Source organism: Pinus tabuliformis, chromosome 7, assembly GCF_031772625.1.
Source record: "Pinus tabuliformis cultivar Carrire ecotype Pingquan chromosome 7, CPIR1, whole genome shotgun sequence".
Classification (NCBI taxonomy): domain Eukaryota; kingdom Viridiplantae; phylum Streptophyta; class Pinopsida; order Pinales; family Pinaceae; genus Pinus; species Pinus tabuliformis.
In genome coordinates this window covers 1777169652-1777182139 of record NC_142293.1, presented here as the reverse complement: position 1 = coordinate 1777182139, position 12488 = coordinate 1777169652, and the positions used below count along the sequence as shown (strand labels likewise).

The following is a 12488-nucleotide window of genomic DNA, read 5'->3' as shown; positions in this document are numbered from 1 at the left end:
TATTGATAATTACTTGTGATGTTCTTGATTTGTTATTATGATTATTTATATCTTCTTTCTTTTAGTTCATCAAGCAATTACCAAAGCAAAAGCACATAAAATAATGGACACTATATGTAGGCACTATGTCAGGGAAAAAAAACCCCCCTCGAGGGGAAAACCCTATCAAGCAAATTCTTCCTTTCAATAGTATTTCTTTGAGTCTCTTCACCTTAGACAAAGATCAGACCTTCCCTTTACACTAATTCAGCCTCCCAGATCTTCGACCTCTTTCCAACAACTTCGACCAGGCAACAAATTTCGGCATCAGGGATCTTTTGGCATTAGTGAAACTTGGAAGACTTCTATCTCCCAATCCAGGGCACGAAACAAAGAGAGAGTGTTAAAATTAGAAACTAGGGCCAAAATATACCTTGGATAACTCATATGATGGAGATGATATTTTTATTGGATTTCTCTTTTCGAGAGGTGCAATAATGATCTAAAGATCATCTCATTATGATAAGAAGAAATGGAATTATGAATTTATTTTTTCTATGGACAATTTGTCAAGGTCGGCCAAAAGTCTAATGTAGGCTCATGAAGCCCAACATATGTGTCTCTTCACCCTCAACGTTGTGTATAAATAAGAGAGGCCTTTTCCTCATTTGTACACACCATAAACACATCTTTCTCTCTCTTCTTCTCATTGGTTTGCACAACAAACATGAGCATCTCTTTTTTTCATGCATTGATTTGGGTTGACTGGAATTACAGGCAAAAAATCATAGATCTGTTTTGGTCCAATTGCATGGATGTTGACTAGAGTTGACCGAAGTTCAAACCTTCTCCCTTGAATGCATTTTTCAGTTATAAAATCCAATCTCTTCAGGCCACATCTCCTGGCACAGAAATCAAGGAAATTGTAGCAGTTGGACCTGCGTTGACCGCATCATTGATTTGCATTGACCAAGTTTGACAAAATATTTTAGGATTTCTAATTCAGAGTCCCTTTAGAGGTTGAGTTGACTGGGTTTGAAAGAGCTCATTTGGAGGATTTTCTCTGCTAGTTTGACCAATGTTGACTTTCTGGTTAGGGAATCCTGTTCACTGCTGTTTGACTGGACTGTTTTGACAGTGTTTGGGCAAGTAAATTTTGTATGATGTACTCTCTCTTTGTTGAACTATTGAAGAATAATAAGAATATTTGAGCAAAGGGTTTTTCTTGGCATTCGCCAAATATTGTGTCCTCTTGTCTTGGCTTTTCTTAGCTCGTCTTCTGCTTATTGTTTATGTTCTATGTGCATTTACTATCAATGTTAATGTGATTGCTAATCTGGAAATTGATATCAGGCTTATAAGAAAAATTGAAGTAAATATATCTAAAGCATAGAACATACCATTGTTATCTAAAATTAACATGGGTTCGGAGCTGAGGTGAAGATAAAGCCCAAGCAAGAGTGAGAAGAGAAATCATTGATATTTGTTGGACAAGGACAAGATTGAATGGCATCCTCATCTTACTTTAAACCTAATGACAAGCTCCATGATAATTTTGATTATCATGCATGGAAGATGTCTCTTGATTTGACTTTGGAAGATCACGAGGCTATGGAATATGTGCAACAAAAGATTACTAAACCTCCTTCAAATGCACCGACTGCCACTAAGGCAAAGTACAAGAAAGGTGAGGTCAAAGCTAAGAAGATCATCAGGCATTCTATTCATAAGGATTTAGTTTCTTACATCTCCGATTTGGGCACATTTAAGGAGATGTATGACAATTTGGTTAGCATCTTTAAAGCTAGCAATGCAAGCCAAGTCCTCTTTCTCAAGAACAAGTTGAAGGACACAAAGAAGGGAAGAGGAGAATATATCCAATCCTTCTTCATGAGGATTACCGAAATAAAAAATTATCTTCTATCAATTGGATAAGTTATTGCTGACATGGAGCTCCCTCTCATTTCCCTTGGAGGTGCCCCTTGTGAATGGCATGTGTTCAACACCACTATCCTCAACAATGACCGGATTCCAAGTTTTGATGAATTGTTGACTAGATGTACCCAAGAAGAAACAAGGATGATAGAGAGATACATCCCTTCAAATAGGAATGATCCTACTGCATTCTCCTCTTATGCTAAAAGAAAGAACAATGCTGGTTCAAATAAACAATATCAAGGAAGACCAGGATTCAAAGATGGAAGAATGGGTAGATGCTTCATCTGTAACAGGTTTGACCACTATTCTAGGGAGTGTCCTAATAGAAGGGATACACCTCGGGATGATGACATCAAAAACCACAAAAATTTAGGGACAACAACTATCAAAGGAATGGTAGGTCCAACAACAAAGGAAAAAGGAATGCTCCTGCTACTTAATATGGAAATGGTCAACGTCCCAAAATATTAAGAAACTCCAGGTATGATGAATATAATGTTGTAGATAACAAGCAAAAAGAATTTCTCTTACATCTACCCTCTCTACTGCCTCTCCTTTGGATACCTTGGGAAATTGGTTGATTAATAGTAGTGCCTCAAGGGACTTCACTGGGTATAAGGAGGTTCTTTCAAATCTGATAAAAAAGGATATAAATTTGGAAATCATTCTTGGAGACAATGCCACCTATCCCATGAAATGAGTTGGGAATGATACCCTTCAATTGAATCAAGGTAACACCATTCATCTACAATAAGTACTATATGTACCCGATCTAAAGAAGAGCCTGGTATCTATCTCAGTAATGGAGGCCAAAGGATTCAAGGTGGCATTCATTGATGGAAAGGTACGTGTTTGGAAAAGAAATTTCAAAGAAACATTTACTCTTGGATTCAGGGTTGATAGCCTATATCAAGTTGGAGGAATTCCACTAGGAGTTATGTCTTGTGACACATCTCTTCAATCCGAATTATGGCACCGAAGATTTTCCCATCTTCATTATAAATCCATACCCAATGCAAGGAAGATGGTGACAAGTATGCCTGAATTTAAAGTAGAACATGAAGGTGCTTGTCAGGGATGTGCCGAAGGAAAACATACAAGGGGACCATTACCCTTAAGTGATAGCAAGACTACCGACATTTTTCATTTGGTTCATTATGATCTATCTAGTATGTTTCTCGTGACATCTTTGGGAGGATATTTGTATTATGTTATGTTTGTGGATGACTTCTCTCACAAAACTTCGATGTTTTTGGGAAGAAAAGAACATTTGTGGGCTACAGTGAAACTTCAAAGGCATATAGAATCTATGTGCCTAGTCAAATAGAAGTGGAGATAAGTCATGATGTCACCTTCAATGAAGATGCTACCCTTGAGAATATTATGAACCTTCAAGCAAAGACAAGAAAGTAGGGAGAACCATAGGATGAGTCAATGCCCAATGCTGAAGGACCGATGGATCCCATTGATCCACCCCCCCCCCCCATGAGCCCTCCTCCTCCAAAAGAAGACCCTCATGGCTCATGGACACTCTTGAATATGCCGAGAGACATATTACACCAAAGGGAACATTTTGTGAAAGTAAGAAGCCGAATAGGTACCAAAGGTACTTAGGTGCAATGAGCACCATTGTTCAAACTAAGCCTTGCACATTCGAAGAAGCTATGAAGCACCAAGTTTGGAAGGATGCTATGAAGGAAGAGTATGAATCGATTATGAAGAATGTTGTCTGGGATGTGGTCCCTAAACCCAAGGAAAAATATTTTGTCACCTCGAAATGGCTCTACAAGATCAAGCATGGAGCTTATGGAAGTGCTTAAAAGTTCAAGGCCAGGGTTTTTTGCTTGAGGCTTCTCTTGTAAGGAAGGTGTCGACTATGATGAGATATTTGCACCAGTTTCCCGATATACCACCATTCGTTCAATCATTGCCTTTGTTGCCTCTCAAGGATGGAATTTACATGAAATGGATGTCAAGGCCGCCTTCTTGCATGGCTTACTTAAGGAGGAAGTCCATGTAGAAAAACTTGAGGGGTTTGAAGTTCAAGATTGAAAGACACATGTATGCAGGTTGAAAAAATCCATCTATGGGTTGAAGCAAGCTCCCTGGGCTTGGTATGAGAGGATCGACAACTATCTGATGAAGATGGGTTTTACAAGAAGTGAAGTTGATCTGAATGTTTACTTCAAGCTTGAAAATGATAGACCTCTCATCTTGGTACTTCATGTGGATGATCTCTTTTTGACAAGTGCAAACCCTCTTATTTATCAATGCAAGAGGGAGTTGGCTTCCGAATTCGAGATGAAGGACCTAGGATTGATGCATTACTTCCCAGGCTTTGAGGTCTAGCAAAAGGCAGGTGAGATTTTTCTTTCCCAAGAAAAATACATTGTAAAGCTACTTGAAAGATTTGGGATGGTCGATTGTGTTTGGTCAATTTAGTGTGTTCTAAATTGTTGATTAAAATGTCAATCCGGGGTTCGTAAACTGATAAAGTGAAGTGTACTATATGTACAAGATAACCATTTTCTTAGTCTTTTGTTGTTTTTGAGTTTTTTTTTGGATTTATCTTTTATGGATTCCCTAGTGTGTGATGGCGAAAATGAAAGTTAAGTATGGATGGTAATGGTGATTTCTACAGTTTTTTTCCAAACTTAAAAGTGTTCAAAAAGAAAGCTCTAAACTAACTGTAATGAAATCAATTCTCAAGAGGAAGTAAATGTATCAAACAGTGAACTAATGACAATGGCCCAGTATCCTTACTGCTGTATGAAAAAGAAAGTAAAAACTGAACTTAAAGCAACTCAAAGACTGAAAGCAAAGCAACTAAATCACACTACTTCAACCCCTGTTCTGATCCTTTACCCTTCAACTCAATCTGCCTTATGGGAAGCAATCATGAACAAGCTGAGCAATATGATATCTAAATTGCAGGAAATTAAATTGCATAAAGGAAACTAATCACACTACTTCAACCCCTGTTCTGATCCTTTACCCTTCAACTCAATCTGCCTTATGGGAAGCAATCATGAACAAGCTGAGCAATATGATATTTAAATTGCAAGAAAGCAAACTAAATCATACTACAATAAGTAATATTCTGATTCCTTACTAATAGAGTCACTTGACTATAGAAAGGAAATCATAAACAAATGAGTAATATGATGTCTAAGTAGCAGAAAAATAAATAAGCAAAACACAATTTGAAAAATGACAGTGCTGGAATTAAACTTCAGAAAATGAAAATCAGCAGGAAGGACAAGATGATCTCATGTCAGTAGTTATCAAAAAAAATATGTAAATCTGCCCGGGCTACCTACAACAAAACCTGTAAAAGAAGCACTGATCAGCTAACAGTTAGAAAAGAAACATAAAGGAAATATAGACAACAAATGATCATCAGAACAACACACTATATATACAAGCAATGATTAAAAAAAACAGTAAATGAAAGCAAGTAAGAAACTATACAAAGCTCTGGTGTATAGGGGCCCTCTGCAACCTCGGCCAGTCAATCACTTAGTCACAAATCCGATTCAGAAAAACTGTCTTCTCATGTATTTAAAGCAAAGTGAAATGCAGTACAGTGGGTGACAACAGTCGAAATTACAATACAAAAGCTCATCCCTTCAACGTATATCAACGTGTTATTTATAAGAAAAAGATGCTGCAACTAATTCCTAGATTTATGCTGCCAAGAGACACATAAATCTCCTTGAGCCGAGATCTAGCATGATGGTCATGAATTCATGGAGTGGTGGCTGCTTGGTTCAGTTCACGGGCTGCTCTCCAGGTGTGCCAATACCTCCGAAAACTAAGGATCGTGCCACACAAACCTTCACGTGGGCAAAACAGAGCCGTGCCACCGCGAAATTCTTCATTTGGCCCTTCCTTTGACCATCGTTGACCACGACTGTTTATGAGTGATTTGGCTGATCTGAGGGGACACACCCCATGTACACGTCACGTGTAGCTTACCCATGTGGCTGGTTTCTCCATTGGACACCTGTAGCATAGCCTTTAACAAAATGGCTGCGGAAACTTGGGCTGGCTGCGGAAAGTGACAAGTTTCTGCAGCTGCTTGAACAAAAATCTAAATCAAACAACAGTCATAAACATAGTTAGGAAACCATTCCATAAGCTCTTTTTAAACTATTATGCAATGATTTGACAGCTTGGTGGACGAAGTAAATGGAAAAAGAAGGCTGAAAGGGTATATAGGGAAGTGCAGGTTTGGGACTCAACAGATTGTAAGTCTGTGACTACTCTGATGGAACTCAACTTCAAGAAGTTATGCGAAAGTACTGTTGGGCCCAATTTGAGAAATCCTTCTGAGTATCATCAACTTGTGGGGGCTCTGATGTTCTTGGTGAACTCTCGTCCAAACATATGCTTTGTAGTAAATATATTGAGTCAATTTATGGTCAAGCCTCATCACATACATTTGATTGCTACCAAGAATCTATTGAGATATCTCTAGGGAACAATCACCTATGGATTGAGATATACTTCCAGGAATTAGAGGCTCCATGGTTATTCTGATGCTGACTAGACTAGAAGTGTGGTGGATCATAAGAGCACCTTAGGATGTTGTTTCTCAATAGGTTCTGCTTTGATATCCTAGATGAGCAGGAGGCAGAAATTGGTTGCTTTGAGCACTGCCGAGGCTGAATACATTGCTGCTAGTATGGCCTCTTGTGAAGCTGTTTGTTTGAGGAAGCTCTTTAGTGAGCTGTTTGGGCATGTGTTGGATACCACCAAGATCAACTGTGAAAAAAAAAAGTGGGATTCGTATTTCTGAGAATCCCATGTTCCATGATCGCTACAAGCATACTGATATAAGGTACCACTTTTTTTCGGGCTATGGTACAATAGGGAGAAATGAGTTTCCATCACATTGGGACTGATGAACAGGTCACAAATATTCTTACGAAGCCCCTGGAGAAGGTCAAATTCTTAACCTACCGTGAACGACTTGGAGTCATTGAAAGACCATCTTATGAGGGTCCCATTTGAGTTGGATATTGAGCTCTGGGAACTTCGGGAGGCTTGGGGTACTTCTTGGAGCTATGAGCAACCATAGGGTGAGTGGTCCACCTTCCCCAAGTGATGTGTTGTGTAGAGGGTGAGTGGTTCACCTTCCCCTTGTTATACCCCATGATGGTTGATATATGCATAGGATGAGTGGTTCACCTTCTCCTATGGCATATGAGTAGGATGAGCGGTTCACATTCTCTTACCGATACATCCTACCCATGTAGTCCAAAACTCATGGGAAGTACCTCTCATTTGGCCAATGAGTTGGGAAATGAGGATAGGTACCATAGTACTACCGATGGACGCATTGTGTACTACTGTACTCCCTATGCTAGGATGTTTGATATTGATGTGGGATCAATTGAGACTTTCAGGTCAGTGGTAAGTGGCAAGGTCTTGTGACTCACTATCGATAATTTCTTTTTCATTATTTCATCATGGTTCATTAGAGCAAATCAGGGATGACATAGATGGTACAGATTGACAGATGGTTTGGCAGGTGGATTTCTCCCTAGTTGAAAGCAAGTGTTAAAATTGGAAAATAGGGCTGTTGGGTGAAACTATGTTCGTTTAGTTCCGTTGCAGTACTTACCCAACTATTTAATTTATCAATCCGAGGTCCGTAGACTTACGAGACACATGCACTATATATGCAGGACTGAAGTGGAACTAATCTAATCTAATCTAATCTAAATTACTGAAATCAAATTAAAGCATTGAAACACTAACTAGGAAAGCATGAAATTGCATAAAGGAAAATAAATACAACATGTGAAGAAGTGAATGGCAAATAACAGATATGAGCTCATGACAATAAAACTATGTTAAACTATATTACAATAACTAAATTACAAATCAAGAAAGAATCAAAGTTAATCTCCATTCTCTATTATTCATTATTCCTATCACAATGAAGAGAGAGCACTCTCTTATATACATGAGGAAGATAACCTTTCCATAATTACATTCAAATATTCTCTCAAGCACTCTCAACTAGTTTCCCATTATTACAAGATATCATCACACAAATCTCTCAAACATGATCCCACAAATCTCTCACATATCTTGGATAAGATATGTCTCCATGATTTTCTCCTTAGGATAAGATATGCTTCCATGATTTTCTCGATATGCCTCCATGATCTTCTCCTTAGGATAAGATATGCCTCCATGATTTTCTCGATATGCCTCCATGATTTTCTCCGTAGAAAAAGGCTTGCATAATTATCTCCTTGATATGGTGGAGGAGATATTAATTCTTCACATATTTCCTACATCACAAAACTCACATATTCTTGAGATATATAAAAATATGTACATTTTCTAATAATTAATCATAAATTCACTTATAATACAAAAATGAATAAAATGGAAAATAAGAAGGTTAAACCCAAGTGTATGTAGGAAAGTGATATGATAACAGGTTAATGGAATGATGAAATGTAAGGAAAAAGGTGGATGAAAATATGACATTTCTGAGTCCCAACATCCTCCCCAACTGAACTTGTTGCATGTCCTCATGCAACCATGCATGGGTATCTTTTAAGAACATTTGGCATATTGAGCTTTGGCTTTACATGATGATGTCTTAAATGTTTCCAGGATATGTGAGAGACATTGGTAACAATTTACATTTTCTTATGGGTGGTTCTTGTGTGACAACCATGAATATGGTTGGTTCTTGTGTGACAACCATGAATACAAAGAATGTTGGTTCTTGTGTTAACAACATTCATTTCATTTTCTGTTCTCTTTTCTTCAATAATGTAAACATTCACTGGAAATCATAATGTGCATAAGAAAGCCCTTTTGTAATATTAATGAAGCATGCCAATATTGCGTATGAAACAAAGTGCAACTCATTGGAAAATAAATGTTGGTGAATGGTAAATGGAGTGATAGTGGTGAAGAAATGGAATCATGGAAGTGAATATGTAGTGAATGTAGTTCTCCCCCCCCTCAACTGAATTGGTTGCATGTCTGCATGCAACTTAACATGGCGTGTGAAAGGAAATGTAGCATGGTGAGGGAATTTTCCAAAATATTCAAGTTAGCATATAAGGAATTGCATGATTAAAGATTAGAAAACAACATACCTCTACTTAGCCAAGAATGATGAAGTATGCAATAGGAATGTAGCTACTGCTACTGCTGGATCAGGAAAATGTGACTGATGTAACTGGATCCTGGAGAATGAAGGAATTTGAACTGCTGATGCTGAATCATGGAAAATGTGACTGATGTAACTGGATCCTGGAGAATGAAGGAATCTGAACTGCTGATGCTGAATCATGGAAAATGTGACTGCTGTGAGTGGTACTGTGGTACTCTCATAGATCAGAATGCATGCTGCTGTGACTGCTGAGGGAGTCATGAAAAAGTGTATAGTCTTCACCCGCTACAAACCCGATGGTACAATTCTAAACATGCGAATGAATGTGTCGATGTCGAGCATGAATAGAAATCATTGGATTACCGGCCATTGATGTATGCCGTTAACCAATGCGAGGCAACTCACCATTGATGTCAATGAGTGCCAAGGTACCGGAGTACATCTTGCGAAGTGCGAATGGATGTGTCGAGGTCGAGCCACTTGCAAGATCTGAAGATCAAGGGACATTGATGTATTCCCATGATCGCCAGCGAGAGAGCTTGCCATTAAGGCATGCAAGCCTCTAGGTACTCAAAATGAACTCTAGTCTATTTCCCAGATAAGGTGCTGATGTCGATGGGGCAAGACTTGTTGAAAGGTGGGCCTTAAGGAATCCCACATCAGTCAACGCGAGTTTGTATAAAAAGATTTGGTAGGACTATAAATGGAAAGAACTCACGGACAAGCAGTGTGGATCAGCATGGCTAGGAAATCAAGGTAATGTGATCATGGAAAGGGAATGAGTTTTATTCAGAAGGCAAACTAGAAGGAAAAACTAAACTGAAAAGGATAAATGGATGTATGCGATTCAGAAAAATAGGCGTGCATGAAGTTGTGAAAGATAAGGAAATGGAAGATGGGCTGCAACACAAGGATGGTCTAGGTATGTGGAAGGAAAAAGGGAAGTAATCATGACGCAAAAGGTGTGTAGTGGAAAATGTCATGATATGTGCAGTGAAGAATTTGTTCCTTCAAGCGTCCAATGATGCATGTTTCATTGTGATTTGGAAAAATCACTTTGCATACTCTGAAAAACTTAGCACCATTCCTGCATAAAAATTGTCATCTTCGTGTGCCATCTCCATCGAGCATTCCTGTATGAAGTGACTCAAAAACAAATTAGCGCATTTCAAGAAATTACAAAATGTCCATTTTTAATTATTTTCCGAAGTTACTCTTAATTGTGGATGAAAAAGGTGTCGCATCGTAATGTTGAGCTTTCTGCATAAGCTTCTCGTTGTCCTACACATAACACCAATCTCATTTCACTTGTTAGTATATACATCCTACTTTTGCCCACAAATTCACAAAAAGTCCAACATACTTTTATTTCCCCCCAACTTAGAAATATTGCATGTCCCCATGCAATGTACTTATTGCTGGTGCAATACTTTTTCAAAATGTTTTTAGTGGCTTGCAGAAAAATTCATTTAAAACATTTGAAAAAGCATTGTATTTGTTAGGGAACAAGTAGTGAGTGTATGAATGAATGAGGGCAATTATTATTTATTTTTTATTTTTTCTTTTTATTTTATGTTTTGTGTTTTTTTTTATTATTAGAATATTTTTTTTATTTTTTTTTTTCAATTGAAAAAAAAGAGCATGAAAAAAATCTATTACATGTGCCGGAAGAGAACAAATGAACCCAACTACTGTCAGCACTATAGAATTCAGGTTGAACATCAAAGCCTGCATACCTCAGAAAAGATGCAACTAATTAAATCAAATCAAATAATAAGGCACTAAACAGAGAAAAACAATGCAGACAATAATGGGGTCATACAATCAAATATTTAAAAAAAATATGACAATGTTGTCAAACTGCAAGCAGAAACAACAAAAAAAGAATAATGCAGGAGGTAATTTTCTGCTACTTAGGAGATGTCACACTTGGATCATGCAAGCTTCTCACTCCTGCCGTTCCAACTCAGTCATTCTTTCAATAATTGCCTTTTTACTTGTTTCTTGCAATTCCCCTGCAAGGATAAATTCATCCAATATCAAATATACCTTGTGAAAATTGAATACTAGGTCAAGCTCACATACGTTGCTGAAGAAATGATCCAATATCTCAACAAATAAATGAATGCTCTCCAAATAAGCCAGTTCATTATCAGTTATGTCCACGCACATGGAGAAAAAGAGGCCTGCATATCGCCTGTAAATCACCTTGTGTGTTCGAAACTCTACAAAATTCGTGAATTTTGGGTCTCTGTTAACGACAAGCCGATGCACCTAATATTCGAGTTTATGTTTCTCCGATTCCTCGAGTGGAATGTAGTATTTGGCAAGGCGGGTCTTTCCTTGTCTGTTCTGAAGCAATATAAATCGGATCATGGTGCCTGAGAACGAATGGATCCGGTTCCAGGGACAAGAAGTCGTGACACGGGCTTCTCTCCTTGGCTCCAAACGACAGGAGCTCGAGAGCTCGATGATCATGCAGGACTTGAGGGGGATTTTCACAGCTTCAAAGATATGATACTTGACATGCAACAATGCAAATGGCAATCAGCCTATCCACCTGACAGAGCCTTCAAAAGACAGATGTACAAAACCGTTTTTATTCACGCAGTTAGCAAAATAGGGCTCTGAAGAACCACGATTTCCTCTTAGACCGTGAGGAATTTAAGCAAACGATTTCTGGGTTATATAATTCATTCTATTATGAAAAAAACCCATGTCTTCGTTTGTCTAGATTTTCCCTGGTTTGAACACAGACTGCTTTTTAAAATTGACGTTTTTAAAGGGTTGCGTTTCAAAACCTGTGAGGTGGAAGACTGAAACAGAGGAACATGAGATGGAGTCCAATGAACTGCTATCAGGGCAAGGATATGCAGAGGCAGATACAAGTGCTGGAAATATGACTGTTTCAAGCAAAGGCGGATCATTGACATCAAAGATTTGAATTTCGACTAGCTCAAAACATCCATTTGAGCAGTGCCAATTTCCTTAATGATAGCGTTTTTGACAGAATTGGCAGCGTTCACATTTGTGACTGCCATGACGCCATGGACAATGGAAATTGGGATTGGGGTGGGTGTATTTTGCTTCAGACATCCAGAAGTGAGAAAATGGGATGAGAGGGGCCGCCCGAAACGCTTTGTTGGACTTGGCTTTGCCATCGAATGACGGGACAGGTGCGGAATTTCTGTTAGTGTCTGGCAATGGAGAGCGGATCATTTGGCTACAGCTTAGAGTGAATAGTGGGTTTATTGGAGAATCCTGCAAAGGAAGAGTGGGGATGCATTAACAAAAATTTTTATTTTTCATTTTTTTATTATTATTATTATTTTTTTTTTATTATTTTGTTATTTTTATTATTAACAGTGTAGAAAATGAAATTAATCCTATCTTTAAAAACAAAAAAATGGTTAGTTTTAAT

At 38.2% G+C, this 12488-nt stretch overlaps 1 pseudogene across 1 annotated transcript; it reads right to left on the bottom strand.

Annotated features, from left to right (window-relative positions):
* Positions 1–10759: 10759 nt before the first annotated feature.
* LOC149255459 (AP-2 complex subunit sigma pseudogene) lies at positions 10760–11528 on the bottom strand (annotated as a pseudogene). The gene is made up of 2 exons (XR_016266375.1): positions 10981–11528; positions 10760–10795 (listed from the first exon to the last, which is right to left on the bottom strand). The product of XR_016266375.1 is annotated as an AP-2 complex subunit sigma pseudogene (transcript).
* Positions 11529–12488: the final 960 nt, after the last annotated feature.